Source organism: Narcine bancroftii, chromosome 4 (assembly GCF_036971445.1).
Source record: "Narcine bancroftii isolate sNarBan1 chromosome 4, sNarBan1.hap1, whole genome shotgun sequence".
NCBI lineage: Eukaryota > Metazoa > Chordata > Chondrichthyes > Torpediniformes > Narcinidae > Narcine > Narcine bancroftii.
In genome coordinates, this window is record NC_091472.1 from 254,785,148 (window position 1) to 254,802,844 (window position 17,697).

Sequence of the window (17,697 nt, forward strand, 5' to 3'; positions counted from 1 at the left end):
CCTTCCATCACTACATTTTGTCATAAGTGACAACAAACTTGAATTTGAAGATGAACTTGATCCATGGAAGCAGCTTCTTCATTCAACAAGATCGTGGATGATCTGGCTGTGGGCTTTGCTCCACTTACCCACCTGTTCCTCATTACTCTTAATTCCCCAACAATTCCAAATAATTTGTGTGGTTCTTTCCCTGTTCTCGAGGTCCTGCCATTAACATAAGACCTAAAGATGTGGTAGCAGAAGTAAGCCTTTTGGCCTGTTGAGTCCACTTCACAATTCCATCATGAGATGGTCCATTCTCCCACTCAGCACGACTCCCCTGCCTTCTCCTCATAACCTTTATTACCTGACTATTCAGGTATCTATAAATTTAAATTTTAAATTTAGACATGCAACACTTCAGCCCATGAGTCATGTTGCCAAATTTACACCAAATTAACCGACCTCCTGGATGTTTCGAACAGTAGGAGGAAAGTGGAACCCCTGGGGAAAACCCTGCAATCATGAGGAGAATGTCCAAACTCCTTACAGACTGCACGGGATTTGAACTTCATTCTTGATGCTGGTGCTGTAAAGGCGTTGCATTAACTGCAATAACCATGACACCCTTCCTTTGACTTAAATTCACCCAATGACTTGGCCTCCACAGCCATTCATGGTAGCAAATTCTAGAGGTTCACCACATGTTCCTGCATCCTAAAGTCAACCAGATTCGTCGGTGAGTTTCCTTTAAGATGTCAGTCAGTGGTAGAGCATGGAAAGAACATAAGAAATAGTCGGCCATCCATCCCGTTGAGCCTGCACCGCCATTCAACAAGCTCATGGCTTATCTGATCATTGAGTCGACTCCACCTATCTGGCTTTTGCCCATATCCCCAAATTCCTTTCCAATGTAAAAATCTATCCAACTGAACCTTAAATATGTTTAATAAAGTAGCCTCAACTGCTTCCCTGGGTAGAGAATTCCATAGATTCACTACTCTCTGGGAAAAGCAGTTTTCCCTCATCTCTGTCTTAAATCTACTGTATTTTGAGGCTGTGTCCCCTAGTTCTGGTCTCTCCTACCAGGGAAAATAATCTTCCTGGGGAAGATCGTGAAAATGGGATTAAGTGTGGTCAGTGCTGAGTCGATATGCAAGGGCCTGTTTCTGTATGACTCCTATGGCCAAAATAGCTTTATTCTGAGCCATAGCTTGTGCATGGAGAACTTCTCCGTTCCAGTGCTCAGTCTGTGCTTTCCAGCTTTTCAAGCACACATCAAAGTTTATTTTAAGAGTGAAACATGAAAGTCTGCAGACACTATGATTATAGTCAGAACACAGAAATGCTGGAGGAACTCAGCAGTTCTCGCAGCGTCCCTAGGAGATAAAGATATATTACGTTTTGGGCCTGAGCCTTTCCTCAAGGAACTTTCCTCAGGGCCCAAAATGTTAGTAATATATCTTTATCTTTGTATGGATGGTGCAAAACCGACTGAGTTTCTTCAGCATTTCTGTGTTCTGAAAGTTTGTCATAAACCCTGGTTAGACCTTCCATCATTGCTTCCGTTGAGTTCCAGATCCCCACTGCTCTCTGTGAGGGATGTTTCTCCTCATTTCCTGTAAAATCCAGTTCAGCTCAAGTCTAAGCACACTGGATATCAGCCTCGTTGCCAAAGGAAATAGCTCCCTCCTATTCGTTCTGTTCTGCCCCCTTAGCACCAAAGGGGACATTCCATCCAGCTCTTCGACAGAATTATTCCCCTCCTCTGCTCTTTTCCCACAGCCTTGCAAACATTTTCTTTTCAAGTGTTTATCCAATTTCCTTTGGAATGCTACTCCTGCCCTCACAGGGAACATGTTCCAGATGAACAGGAGTCATAGCATTCAAAGATATTTCTTCAAGTTAAATCATCTGTCATTGTCATACTTTAGTTCCTATCTGCCTCATTTTTAACTCCAGTAAAACCCTTAATTATTTTGAACTCATTGTGGTAGAAGTTTGCCTGGATTCTAGGGGCTATTTCAAGTCTCCTCCCAACATTTAGGCAGATTTATAGACAGGAAAGACTTGAAAGAATGACCAGATGCAGGCAAATGGGATTAGCCCAGAATGCCATTTTGGTCAGTAGAGATGAAATGGGCTGAAGGGCTTGTTATATTTTGAACGTCTGCATGACTGCATGTTCCATGAAATCCCATTTGAGGTCTAAAATTTAGACCCTGGTGGAAAAAGAGAGCAACAGTGGATTTCAGGAAAGTGCACAGTCACCCAGCAATAGGACCACTGCCCATCATTATGTTTATTTTAAGGCTTCCACTTGGTCGCTGGGTCCTTTATTGGCTCAGCAACAGGCATCAATCCATGGATAGTGTTAAAGCAGGATTGAAATGGCCTTTTGGCCCATCATGTTCATGTCAGCCATAATATGTATCTACACCAATACAATTTGCCTGCATTAGGTCCTGATCCTTCTGTGCCCTGGCCACTGAAGTATTTGTTAAGTATGGTGGTTGTATGAGATTCTTACCACCCGTGTTAGAAAAACTTTCCCCTTAGATTCCTTTTTCTTTCCCCTCACATCCCTATGCCATCAGTGCTCTATGATTAGTAAGGGATTGCTTGAGGTGATATGTGAGTGGGAAGGGAAGGTTGAGAATCACCGCTCTAGACCCAATTGTTACTGAAATAATTTGCTTGAGAAAAATTGTCATTGGCCCATTTCCTTTGGAGTTATGAAACCGTGGACATAACGAGTCAATTAGGTACGATTAAAACAGTGGTTTTCAAACTTTTTCTTTTTACCCACATACCACCTTAAGTTCTTTGGCTTGGCTTCGCGGACGAAGATTTATGGAGGGGGTAATCCCTTACTAATCGCAGAGCACCTATGGCATAGGGAATACTTAAAGCAGTATGTGAGTGGAAAAGAAAAATGAATGAGAACCACTGCCTTAAACTGATGCCCTTGTTGGTGTTAACCTTGAAGTGGGAAAAAGATTCTGATGATCTACCTGGTCAACACCTCTCATGGTTGTATATACAATAAAACTCCTAGCAGCTGGCGTCTATAGGGATTGGTGGATGCTAGATAGTGTATTTTCTGGTTGCTTGAGACTTACTCTTGCGATGCCTAACTTATAGTCTGCATTAAGTTCAAAAGGTAAAAATACTATACTGGACTTACACTGAATAAACTTCACTTGCATGAATATATAAACCTTAAAGCAGTTTACTTTATTTTCAGTCACATTCTTTGAAAACATCTAACTGTCGCTGCACCTGCAGGTTCCTTCCCCCCCATGGAGCCACCCGAAAGAAAATAACATTATAGATAATTACCCACCACCCACCCCCCCCCCCAAGTTTACAGATAAAGCCTCTGACTGGGACCACTCTTACTATGCAGCCCTTTAAGAGAGTCACCCCAACAGTGAGGAACATCAACCAGATTTTCATTTTGAGCGGTGCCATTGCTGCTATGAGCAAACCATGACCAAGGCATGAATATTTGCTCCTATCTTCACTAAAGGTTTTTGTGTGTTACATCAGAGAACATTTACTTTTACAATTTTAAACATAAGTACGTTTATTTTATTATTTAATTTTAAAAATATTTTCCTTTTTGTTTGCTGGTTGCTTGAGTCCACCAGCTGCTTGAATGCCAGGGGTTTTACTGGACCTCTAACAGGTCACACCTGATTTGCTCCAGAGAGAACAAACTCAGTTTATCCAACCTCTGCCCATAGGTAAAGCTCTCCTATACAAGCAACGTCCAGTGGAATCTGCCGCATCATGTACTGTGCAACAACAGAGGGAATAGCACCAAAATGGCCAACTTAACCTTCTGACTTCTATGTTTATTGTCACAAACAAGTCATGAAATTCGGTGTTTTGTGGCAGCATCGTAGTACAAATATAACCATCTTACCACATTACTATAAAATAATAAAATGATAATAACAATAATGGTGCCCAAAAAGTAAGGCAATGTCTTTGGTTCAGTGATATTCAGGAATGTGATAGCAGCGGGGAAGAAATTGCCCCTGTGCTGCTGAGTGCTTGTCTTTAGGAAAAGGGCATGGCCTGGGTGGTGGGGGTCTTTGAGGATAGAGGCTGCTTTTTTAATACACTGCCTCATGTAGATGTCCTCGATGGAGTGAAGTCTGGCCCCTGTGATGTAGCAGGCCGAGTTAATGACCCTCTGAAGTTTATTCTTGTCCTGAGAGTTGGTGCCTCCCTACCAGGTAGTGATGCAAGCAGCCAGAATGCTCTCCACGGTACACCTATTTACGAGAGTCTTCAGTGGCATATCAAACCGCCTCAGACACCTCACAAAGTATAGCCACTGACAAGCCTTCTTTGTGATTGCATCAACGTGGAGGCTCCAGGACCGATCCTCAGAGATGAAACTCAGGTATTTGACGTTCTTGACCCTCTCCTCTACTAAGCTCTCGATGAGGACTGGATCATATTCCCCTGACTTCCTCCTGAAGTCCACAATCACCTCCTTGGTTTTGCTGAGGTTGAGCACAGGCTTGTTGTTACACCATTCCACGAGCTGATCTATCTCCCTCCTGTACGCTTTCTCATCATCAACTGTGGTGTCATCAGCATACTTGTAGATATGCATTGGAATTGTGCCTGGCCACACAGTCATGGGTGTATAGGGAGTAGAGCAGTGGGCTAAGCACACATCCTTGGGGTGCGCCTGTGTTGATGATTAGTTGGCCAAATTCTAGTTTATCAGTCACTTACACTGTACAATGTAACTTACTATGTATGGAACTGTGTGGAAACTATCACCCAGAATAGGGCATTTCCCTCATCTATCCACAGGGCAGTGGGTCATTTATTTGAGAACAATATGTTTTTGGATCTCAGGAGAGCCTAGGGTGGTGGATGCATGTAGGAATGTGAAACTGAAGCCAAGGATATATCATCCTGAATGATTGTGTGATCCACTCCTGGTTCTGGTTCATATAACCTTGCATTCATTTTACATGCAGGCGACACTGCATTTGATTTCATCTCACCCTGCATCAAACAATCCCATTCCCACCTTCCTTGTGGGATTATCTGAAGTGGATTTGACAGATGGAGGCAGAGAGAATGTTTCTCCTTGTACGGAAATCTAAAGCCAGGGAGAAGGGCTTCAGGATAAAAGGATGTCCATTTGGAATGGAGATGAGGAAGAATTTTCTCTCTGATTTTTTTTGAATTCTCTACCCTGGAGATCTGTGGATACTGAATTATGGAATATATTAAGGTTGCTACAGACAGATTCCTAAGAGAGCCAAGGGTTGGGCAGAACAACCAGGAGTGGAATTAAGGCCAGAGATCAGATCTTATCAAATGCAAGTGCTGGCTCTGGCCTTATTTGTTTTCTTCATGTTTTTGTTACCAGATTCTCCTGAAATATAAAAATTGAAAATACTGGATTGGATGCTGGAAATCAAAAATGAAGCAGAATGCAGGAACCAGGCATCTAATGTACCTGAAGTAAAACGTAAAATTCTGCAGACACCACAGTTGAAGTAAAAACTCAATGCTGTAGAAACTCAACAGTCAAACAGTGTCCTTTATATAGTAAAGATAAACATTTTTTAAAAGTACCTTGATGAAGGGCTCAAGCCCAAAACCTCAATTATATATTTTTTATCTTTGCTATATAAAGGATAGTTTGACCTGCTGAGTTTCTCCAGCATTGTGTTTTTATCCAAGGTACCTGTGTGGCTACAGCAAGAAAACCTTTTGACACATTTGTACATTGTATTTTTGTATCTGACAATAAACATAATCATAATATTTCATATCACATCACGTATTTATCATATTAGGCACTGTTAGCCTCACGGTTAGTGTCACACCATTACAGCGCCAGCGACCTGGGTTCAAATCCAGGAGTTTGCACATTTTAACCGTGTCTGTGTGGGTTTCCTCTTGGTGCTCTCGAATCCTCCCACCCTTCAAAACATACTGGGGTTGTAAGTTAATTGGGTGTATTTGGCTCATGAGCAGGAAGGGCCGATTATCGTGCTGTATGTCTAAATATAAATTTTAAAATTAAATATCACAATATATCATATATAATTTAATATAATTTCATATTATCCAATATGTCACGTATATATCATCATAATACATCATATATAGTATATCAGATCATATAATATGTCATATCATATCATTCAATATATTTAAAATGCAGATAGATTTTTGCAAAGTAGGGGAATTAAGGATTATAAGACCATAAGAGTTAGGAGCAAGAGTCGACCATCTGGCCCGTCGAGCCTGCTCCCCCGTTCAATGAGATCATGGTTGATCTGATGAAAAGCTTATTTCCGCCTGCCTGCCTTTCCCCAATATCTCTTTATTTCCCCCATTTTGTTAAAATCTATCCAACCTTGTTTTAAATATATTCACTGAGGTTGCCTCCACTGCTTCAATGGGCAGCGAATTCCATAGATTCACTATCCTCTGTGAAAAGCAGTTCCTCCTCATCTCGGTCCTAAATCTACCATCATGGATATTGAGACTATGTCCCCTAGTTCTAGTCTTCCCCACCAATGTGATTCTCTATCTTATCTATGTTTTTCTTAATTTTTTATGTCTCTATAAGATCCCCCCTCTCATTCTTCCAAATTCAAGCAAGTACATCCCAGATGACTCAATCTTTCTTTATGGCTAAAAGGCTGGTAGATGGAGATGTCCATGGCCAGATCAGCCATGATCTTATTGAATGGTGGAGCAGTCTATAGGCCAGATGACTGACTCCTGCTCCTATTTTGTATGTTCATATCGTACGATACAATATTAAAATACATCATATCTTACCATATAATTTAACAAAATATATTATCACGATCAAACACCCAGCAAATTAGACAGCACCTTGAAAGGAGATGGGGGTGTATTTCAGATCAGATGGGGGTGTATTTGACCCGAAACACAGATCCTGTCTCTCTCCACAGATGATTCCTGACCGGCGAAGTGATTCCAGCATTTTCTGTTGTTCTCCCCTTGCATTTTGTCATCAAGCTGTACAGTATGGAAACGGACCTCTGGCGCAAGCCATGCGCATTACCCTTCTGAGCTACGTCATCAGAATTACTCTCCTTGGGTTAGAGAGTTCCATGCTCTAACCATACCTGAGCTTTTCAGATTCATTGGTGACTTCCTTATATTTGCAGCTTGTGCTTTTGGACTCTACCCACACCGTGGACTGCATCCAGGATCAAAGGAGGCTGAACATCCAGTTCTCCTGCATGATCAATGGAAGGATCAGACAAGTCTTAAACGAGCACCAATCAAGCAGACAGCTTGTAAGTAATATCTCGGCGCTCCTGTTTCAGCGTCTGGGATCCCTCAGTTGGTTTACTGACCCTGTCTCCAAGTCTCTGCAAACCTTTCATACAAAGCAAGAGATTTACTGCTCTCTGTGTGTCTCTGCATTCCTCCAGCTCGAATGGTTACTTGTTATTTCCAGGTTGTATTGCCAACAATTGTTCACCGATTGAAATTACGAATGCACGGGCATGTCTGGCTAGCCAGTGGTGTAAGGGGTAGAAATTCTTGAATTGACCTCCCTCCAATACATGATGGCAGGGTTCTAACTGTGAATCTCCACACAAATCAGGAGCTACAATTTATTGTTTATTTGTTCAAAAGATTGTGTATTGTGCATTAGCAGTGTTTTGGATTTTTATATTTAAAATTTTAAAATGGGAAAATTTTGGACTGACTAACATTTTTCCAAACTTCAGAATTTCTGATCCATTTGGACACTTACCCTTGAGTTCTAGAATTATCTCCCCAGAAAAAAGTCTGTGAGCATTCACTTCATTCATAACCTGATTTTATATTCCTCCACAACCTAGGTTTAAAGAACAATAGTAGTGTTTAAGAAGCTTATAGACAGAATATACAGGGGATAGAGGGGATATGTATCATATGCATGCAGTGGAGATTTAATTTAATGGGCTTGTTGTTCAGTACAGCTTGTGGGCCAAAGGGGCTATTCCTGTACTACTCTGAGGTCTTACATTGCTTTGCAGCGATAGCACTGATTTAAACTAATTGATGGAAGGAGAAGATGGGATTTGGGAAGTGCTATTGCTCAGAGACAGGGGCGGGGTCTGAAGGGTTTGGAGTTCTGAACCTTTGGAGACTGTAATCTGAACATCTACAGATTAAGTCCTCCGCGCACCAGCATCAAGCTGCAAATTTGACATCCTTAATGGTAAAAGGTCTATATTAATGGCTGATCTTTTCATTTCCAGGTCTGGAGATAAATCTTTGGGTCATATTGTATCAACAGAAATACATCCCTGTCACTTGACTGAGTTGCTGTCGGAATTGTCATTCTTGATCTTTTCTTTAACCACCTCTCCCTATCACCCGGGTGTTTCTTGACATGAGTAATGCAATGGGATGGTATCGTTGCAGTTCACCCACTGGGCAAATGAATTTCTGTGTTGTCGTCTGACCTCCAACAAGAGGAGACTCTTCCAACATATATCTGATCCATGCCACGTGGAAGGTGGAGTCAGAAGGTGAAACCTCTCTGGACAATTCTTCTCACCTCTTCTGACAGTTAAGTGCCTGGATCTGTTTAGTTTCTCTGCTGTGGAGATTTCCCCCTTCAAGAGGCCTTCAAAGTAGCTGGAGGTGTCCAGACCGTGTTGCATCTGGTCAGATACTTGATTTGGTAGCTGAGGTATTACAAATGGAATTGAACATGGAACAATTATTGGGAATATTGGTTCATCAGACCTTGAGATGGAGGGAAGATCATTAATGAAGTAGCAGAAGGTGATTGGACACAGTCACGCACTGATGTCCTGGATCTGGGACATTCTCCAACAATCACATCCAAGTTTCTTCTTGACATGAACGATTGTAGATTCTTCTCTCTGATGCCTGTTGATTTCAGTTTTATCAAGATTTATCAACGTCACACTCAGTCAAACACCATCCTGGGCAGTCTGTGTTTCTCCTGATCAGCAAGACCTCTGGAGTTCTACCCACCTATCCATATTTAGCCCAACGCTGCAATTGGCTTGGAACTGAGAGAACTTGGCGGGAGCTAACCGAGCGGATTGTTGGTGAGTGAGAGGTGCTTTGTTAAGGCAGTTTGGCGAGTTTATAATTCACTGGCTTTTTATGGACAGAATGGGGAGCTCTTCTCGTGATCTCTTCATCATGTTAGCAGTCAGTCTGTAGTTCAAATGGTCATCAAATGGGCTAAAGGTGGGCATCAGTAAAGATCACAGTCACAGGAGACAAGTTGCTAAGTGGAGTTTTGTACAGTTTTCTTTCTCATGGCAATTGTTACATTTCCTGATCTGTTCACTTATTGTAAGTTTGACACATTTGGGCATTCAATATAGTGAGCTTCATGCAAAGTGTGATTTTCTTCACCATCTCAGCCAAATTGTTATGGGATTGTTGACCATTGCATTGCTTTGTACTGCAGCCAGAGCTTGAACCTGGTGTTCGGCTAACTGGAAAGGTTGTGAGTTTTCGTTCTGTCTCTCCAAATAGCCCGGGCATTGGTGACAGGAAAAAAAAAAAAATGTTCTTCTGGGGGTGATGAGTGGATTTTTGTTGGACTGTTGTTGGTGGTGAGATGGGTTTGATGGAGGGTTTCCCTACTGGTGGCTTGTGATGTGGTCTCCCCTCTAGTGGAGAACGACCTCCACTGTGACACTGCTAGTGACACTGGACATGGGTAAACCCAGCAGCAGGATGTAATGTTTTCAAGCAGAGAGTACAAATAGATAGAACATAGTACATTACAGCACTGTACTGGCCCTTCAACCCACAATGTTGTGCTGACCTATATTAATCTACTCCACAACATTCTGACCCTTCCTTACCTCAGACCCATGACCCTCCATTTTTCTTGCATCCATGTACCAACTTTCACCACCACCCCTGGCAATGTATTCCAGGCACCCATCACACTGAGTTAAAAAAAATTATCTCTATCCTTTCCCTTAAACTTTCCTCCATTCATATTGAATAGATGTCCTCTAGTATTTGCTATTGTCTCTCCAGGAAAAAATGGTGCTGGCTGTCCACCCTATCTAAGCCCCTCATAATCTTATACACCTCTATTAAGTCACCTCTCATCCTTCATTGCATCGAAGAGAAAAGTCCTTGCTTCAGAAGACGTATTCTCCAATCCCCTCTCTAAAGCATCTAGGTCTTTTCTGTAATGAGGTGACCAGAACTGAATGCAATACTGTACTCCAAGTGTGGTCTAACCAGGGTTTTATAGAGCAGCATGATTACTTCATGGCTCTTGACTCAATTGCCGACTAATGAAGGCCAACACATGATAAGCCTTTTGTTTGGAATATTTTATTTAAAATTTTCTCCATACATGTAGTAGTCAAATTTGATATATTAATACAAATTACAAATAGAAAAACAGTCTAAAACTACATACATTATAGTATATAATCCCCCCCCAAAACCTCCCTCCTCCTACCCTCAGAATAGTTAATATGAAAATAAAATATTGTTATATAAAATGAAAGAAAAAAAGGAGAAACTTTCAGGATCGCACAGAGGAATATCATCTAACATACATATTTAAACAAAATCTAATATATTTCAGAGGAGATTCTCATGGGTCTAGAGACACAGGAAGTACAACATTATAAATTTAAACCTAATATTTGAGTATACAGATGCCAAATTTGTAAAAACACAGCATATTTATTTCTTATATGTGATATTTTTCAAAATAAATACAACTTTGAATTTCTGCATTCCGTCTTGCCATACCCAAATGTGTATCTGATTTCCAAGTAACTACAATACACTTCCTTGCCATCACTAATGCAATTTTAACAAATTCTAATTGGTATACTGACAATTTTAGTTTAAGTCTTGTTCCTTCAATATTTCCCAATAAATCTGAGTTTTGTGGAAATACGCCACCTGTTCCAAAAAGTGTCTTAAGTCCAACCCAAAAGATATTACCTTGGAACAGGACTAAGATGAACGTAAAAAAGTTCCTATATCTTCACCACATCTAAAACATTGGTCCAATAAGACTGATTTCAATCTATTCAATTTTTGTAGTATAAGATATAATTGATATAAAAAAAATACTGAACTAATCTATATCTTACATTAATAATGTTAGTCATACAATCTCTGCAAAGATTTGCCCATCTTTGCTCGTCAACTGCGATATTTACATCCATTTCCCACCTCTCTAGATTTATGAACTCCATGTTTAGGAGTTCATAATTGTCATAAATAATATATTGTAGAAGTTAACAATTTCTTTCCTAATAAAAATTTCTACCTCACTACATCCAGGTAGCAACATAGATGGTCCTAATTTATCTCTCAAACATATTCTCAATTAGAAATAACAAAAAAGAGTATTTAGTGTTTTTCCCTATTTATTTGTCAATTATTCAAATTTAATTGACCTCTTTCATAACAATCTTCAACATGTATTATCCCCTTACAAAACCAAATATCTAAAAATTGATTGTCTTTTAAAAAAATATATAAGGGAATTTTCGGTCAAAGGCATCTTATACCAAATTCATCATTTTATTCCAGATATTAATCAGGTGTTTCAACTTCTTTTTCTCCAACCATCAATTTTGCATCTCATTTATATATAAATTCTTCTGCTTTTCTCTCTCCATTTTTATTCATTTCTATTTTAAGCCAGGCCGGTTTTTCTTCTCTTTCGAAAAAAGATGTAATAAACTTCATTTATGCCGCACGGTAATAATTTTTTGAAATTAGGAAGCTGTAAGCCTCCTAATTCATAAATCCATGTTAACCTTTACATTTCCAGAGGACTTTCCTTGTATATTTATTTAGTTCTTGAAAATAATTTGAGGTATTAAAATAGGCAATGTTTAAAAAAGATACTGTATTCTTGGGAATATATTCCTCTTAATACAATTAACTCTTCCTGCTAAAGTTATAGTTAAATTAATCCATTAAAAAAAATTCCTCAACCCTTTTAAGTAATGATAAATAGTTCAATTTATGTAAAATTTTCAAATTATTATCTGTACGAATCCCTAAATATTTAATACCATTTTTCGGTCCTTTAAACTGGCCCTTTGCCATTAAGTATAGTCTCCTTCTGTTCATGGCATAATTTTACTTTTATCCCTATTTATTTTATAACCTGAAATTTTCCCATATTCTTCCAATTTAATATATAATTTTTGTAAAGAGGTTTCATGTTCAGTCAAATATATCAAGACATCATCTGTAAATAAACTAATTTTTTGCTTTTCTTGACCAATTCTAAATCCTTTAATTTCCAAATCATTACAAATTGCTTCTGCAAGTGGGTCTATTGCTAAAATAAACAACGCTGGATATAAGGGACATCCTTGTCTACTTAACCATGCCAACTGAAATGGAGCAGATACTTGGCCATTAGTTATTACTTTAGCCTTAGGATTATTATACAGTGCCCTCATAAGCCTTCTTAACTACCGTATCAACCTGCATGTCAGCCTTAAGGGATCTATGAACCTGGACCTGCAGATCTCTCTGTTCCTTCACATGTTACATGTCATGCCATTAGCCAAGTATTCTGCATGTCATGATTTTACAGATGATAGATTCAGTTCAAATTTGGCCAACAAGTCCGTGCCACCCAATTTATACCCAATTAACCTACACCCCTGGTACATTTCGAATGGCGCTGTAAAGGCGTTGCGGTAACCACTACGCCAACCATGCTATGCCACTCAGCTGACTGTTCAACTCAAGGGAAAATGAGTATGGTAGCCCACTAATGTGTATGAAATCAGCAGTAAAGGAGACCATTGGTGTATTTCTTCTTCCTTTTTCTCCTCCTTACAGTTCCAAATGGCCCCCTCTGGAGGTACTTTCTCTCCGAGTACTATTTCCAATTTCTTATTGAATCTCCTTCCACTGCCGTAACAGGCAGTTAACCTCCACCTGGTTGGATCTGATAGGCCAAGAGGCCTAACTTAACTCTGTGCAGTACATCTCGGTGCAGCACGACTCTGTTTGCATGACTGTTATAGCACAGTAGTTGTGGGGAGTAGAGTTGATGGGGATGATAATGGTTAGGATGGGCTGATCGTTTTATTGAATGACTGCGCACTTCAAAGAAACATTACTCGGTGACTTCCTCTATAAAATTAGAAGTAAGTAGAATGCAGGAAGCACAGCGGGGGACAGAGTGATTGCACCATGATGTAGTGGCACCTGAATGATCCAAAAATGTATGGGGTTTGTACTTTAATTAGTGTATTTTGATGTCATGGGCCGGAAGGGCCTCTAACTGTGGTGTATGACTAAATTTTAAAAAAAATTCTCCTTCACCCAACCAGGTCATTCTGATGATGTGCACTTCCCACCAAAATGCCTCACCCATTTGGTCCCTTGAGTGTGAAGGCTGCATGAAAGTTAACACAAAATAGGTGATTGACTCCCATTTAGAATATTTACTCCATTATTCAAAAGGTTCCTTGGGTCTCTGAATTCCTGGGTGTCCAGTCACACCTGGCTCATTTTGTTTAGTTCCTTGGTGCCAGACTGGGACTTGAAAGCAAGTTGGAGCTGCGAGCACATCAACTATTGCGTGGGTACGACATTCACAGCTCAGCGTGAAAGCTGGCAAGTCGACAAGAGGTCCCTGCACAGGAGCTGAGAGAACTATCAACTCGTGTGAGGGGGGAGGGGCAGAAAATTCAGCCCTTTGAGCTGCTCCGATTCTTCAGTCTCCAATTGTCCAACCACCTACTCCTCTCCGTCTTGTCTGGCAGCCCTCAGGATAAATAAATTTCTCCTCTTTTCAGTCCCAAACAGGCAGTCGCTTCCCTGACACTAATCCTTAAAAATTTCCCAACAGTCCAGAAAAATCTATTGACCAAAAACCTGTCTATTTCAGGCCTGAATTTGAAACAGTACAGCATTAAAACATGTCCTTCAGCCCATCTAATCTGTGCAAAACTGTGATTTTGCCTAGTCTTATTGACCTGCACCTGGATGATAGCTCTCCATACCCAACCCATGCATGCACCTAAAATCAAGTTTGCATTTACCACCAGTTGGCAGCTTGTTTCACAGTCTCAATGCTCTCTGCTGAAGTTCGCCTAATGCTTGCCTTAAACATTTCACCCTTAACCCATGTCCTCTAATTCTTGTCTAACCTTAGTGGAAAAGACCACTATCTATTTAAAAAAAACAAAGGGAGAACGTACAGACTCCTTACAGACAGTGCCGGAATAGTATTACGCAAACTGCTATGCCAACCTATCCAATCTACCCTCATCAAATCTCTCCTCATTCTCTAATGCTCCAGGGAATGAAGTCCTAACTTGTTTAACCTTTCCCTGCAGTGTAGGCAATGACCACTTCAACCTCTCTGGAGCAGAGAATTCCATGTAAATCATACGTTATCAGAGTTCATCTCATGAGCACATGAATGAGCGGAGGCTATCGAGCTCTTCCAGCCTATCCCATCCTATCCCATCCTATTATCTATCAAGATCATATTCCACAATGAATATAAACCACTGTCAAAGATTTACTGGTATGAATGAAAGAGTTTCTACCCTTTCTGTCCTACTCCTTGTTTTGAATTTGTAAACTGGTGCCCCTGGAAGTTTTATGATGACGTAGTGTTTGGAGCTGACAATTTTGTTTTAGAAAAGAAATGAAAAAAGTGGGGGTGACACATAGTGTTTGGCACAACGTTGTTACAGCGCCTGCGACCAAGGTTCAAAATCACTGCTGTCTGTAAGGAGTTGGTACGTTCTCCTTGTGCCTGCATTGGTTTCCTCCAGGATACTCTGTTATCCTTCAAAGCATACCAGGGTTGTAGGTCAATGGCACCACGAGCCCTTGGGCCAAAAGGTGCTGCATGTCTTCAAAAAACTCTGAAGGGCTTGCTTCTGTGAGGTAAAATCCTCTGTCTTAGAAACTAGGCTGATAAATCTTCACCGTATTCCCACTGTGAAAAGTGCATCCTTTAATAGAAAGAAGAGCAAAACATTATGCTCTGAAGTTTTACCAAGGCCTTACATTATTGAAAAAGCGCTTCCCTATTTTTGTAATCAAACCCACAAGAAACTGCAGGACAAACTCCTCAGACCATCACAAACCCTTCCACCCCCCCCACCCCACAACAACTCCATCTGTATCTCCCATTGTCTTGGCAACACTGCCAATATATTAAGACCCCCCATCTCACACTGGCCACATACTCTTTGCTCAAACATTGCCCCCCCGCCCCCCTGCCCCCGCCACCAAAAAAATCAGGAAAAAGAACATAGGTGTGAGGTCACACTCCACCAGATTCAAGGTCATTTCCTACTTTTATGAGACTCTTGAAAGAACCTCATGACCAGTAAAATTATGTAAAACAAGAAAGTCTGCAGACTTTATCTCACCAGACTTTCCTCACCTTTCGATTCAGGTGCCAAACTTTTTTTTGCTCATACCTCAGGCCCAAAACATTGGTTAACCTTTAGGCCCTCTAGATGGTGTACGACCTGCTGATTTTCTCCAGCACTTTTGTGTATTGCACTAGTAAAATTATGTTGTTCTTATTCTGTTCCAACTGATCTCTCTCTTTTCAGCATCTTGGATAGACCACAGTTCTGGTCGCCTCATTACAGGAATGATGGCAAAGGAGATTTACCAGGATGTGGCCTGGATTGGAGAATGTGTCTTATGAACTATGGTTGACAGAGCTGGGGCTTTTCCCTCTGGAATGACGAAGGATGAGAGGTGACTTAATAAAGATATATAATATGGCAAGGGGCATAGGTAGACTGACATCGCCTTTGACAATAGCAAATACTAAGATGAGTGGAAGAAAGTTTAGGGGAGATATCAGAGGTGGTTTTTTTTTGTGCAAAGAGTGGTGGGTGCCTGGAATGCATTGCCGGGGGTGGTGTTGGAGGCTGGTACAATAGGGACATTCAAGAGACTCTTAGACATGCACATGGCTGTGAAAAAAAATGGACGGTTATGGGTTTGAGGTAGGGAAGGGTTAAATTGTCGTGGAATAAGTTTAGATAGGACAGAACAACATTGTGGGCTGAAGAGCCCGTACTGTGCTGCGATTTTCTATGTTCGCTGTGCTGTGTTTTACTCGTACTATGTATGCGACGACCAGCTGAACAGCTCATAAAACAGACCCTCTCGCTGCTATTTAGTATATGTGAGAATATTATTGAATTCTTGCTTGTTGAGCCTGTACAGTGGCCTTCAGTGATTGGTGTATCAGCCTCTCATGCCTCTTAGAACATCAGAACTACCCAATCATGGGGTGAAATGTATGCCCCAACCTCTGCAACAGAAGCGTAGCCCATGACAAATTGGACCATGCATTTTGATCCTGAGGATCTTTACCCCCTTTGTGCATGTGAAAGCATTATCTATGTGCCTGAAGTGCTTTGCTGGTGGTGTTGGTGGAGAATCTTCATTTTTCTCTCTCAGTGTTAACCCAGGAATAAAACCACACAGTACAAATAATTTGGTGGGTCTTCCAACTCTAAATATCGACCATTCTTTCTCTCCCACTGAGCTCAGTGAGCAACTGCTCTTCATAAGACATGGAGTGGAATTAGGCCATTCGGCCCAATGAGTCTGCCCTGCCATTCCATCATGGCTGATTTATTACCCTTTACAACTCCATTCTCCCGCCTTCTCCCCGTAACCACTGGAAAAGCCCACAAATTTTCAGAGACTCAAAATATCCGGAAATGATTGCGATGGAATCATGGAAAATTCTAAACAGAGAAGGATATTACAGGTGCTCATAAATATTGTGAAGATATCTGGATCCCATCATAATTCAGGTAGAGTTTCAGATTTTAATCACCCTGTGGGTAAAAAAAATTCTTCTTCACCCCTCTACCACCCTAGCCCTTAACTGTGTTGAAAGGGCGATATGGTTAGCGTAGGGTCAGCACAAATTACATAGCGGTTAGCACAATGCTGCTACAGTGTATTCAACCCAGATTCGAACACAGTGCTGTCTGTAAGGAGTTTGTATGTTCTCCCCAAGTCTGCTTGGGTCATTTTCTACATTCTCACTTGGACTTCTTCCCTGTTAATCTTAGTGCAGTCAGTGACGAACGTGATGGAAGGTTTCACCAGGATATTGTGACCATGGAAAAGCAGTATCAGGGCAACTGGCTATGCTGGCCAACTATTGTTGGACACTGACAAGAGAGGCATCAGATGCTGAGTACTAATGTAAATCAGCAGCAAAACATTTTTAGATCAGTTGAACTAATGAAATGTGTCAGCTTCATTATACACTTAAACATGCTAAATTCAACAAAAAATAATTTAATGTTTCTGTCACTGGGTTATTTCTCTTCTGAAACCGATGCAGAGAGCTATACAGCCTCGTTACAGGAATGATGTGGAAGCTTTTGAGAGGGTGCAGAGGAGAGCTGTACAGCCTCGTTACAGGAGTGATGTGGAAGCTTTTGGGAGGGTGCAGAGGAGAGGTATACAACCTCGTCACAGGAATGATGTGAAAGCTTTTGAGGGGGTGCAGAGGAGAGCTGTACAGCCTTATTAGAGGAAGGATGTGGAAGCCACGGAGAGGGTGCAGAGGAGATTTACTAGGATGGTGCCTTGATTGGAGAGCGTGTCTTATGAGGCAAGCTTAACAACTTTTCTCTTTAGAGCAAAGAAGGATGAGAGGTGATTTAATGGAGG

At 40.9% G+C, this 17,697-nt stretch overlaps 1 protein-coding gene and 1 long non-coding RNA gene across 5 annotated transcripts in view; both read left to right on the forward strand.

The window, feature by feature from the left end:
• Positions 1-17,697, forward strand: part of adcy5 (adenylate cyclase 5) — a 390,458-nt gene that overhangs the window by 109,950 nt on the left and 262,811 nt on the right. The gene's annotated exons all lie outside the window — the stretch shown is intronic.
• LOC138761879 (uncharacterized) overlaps positions 1-17,697 on the forward strand; it is a 170,533-nt gene that overhangs the window by 87,882 nt on the left and 64,954 nt on the right. Inside the window, exons 6-7 of the long non-coding RNA XR_011356558.1 lie at positions 7,173-7,304; positions 8,262-9,086. This is a non-coding gene — a long non-coding RNA (uncharacterized lncRNA). The remainder of the gene's footprint in view (positions 1-7,172; positions 7,305-8,261; positions 9,087-17,697) is intronic.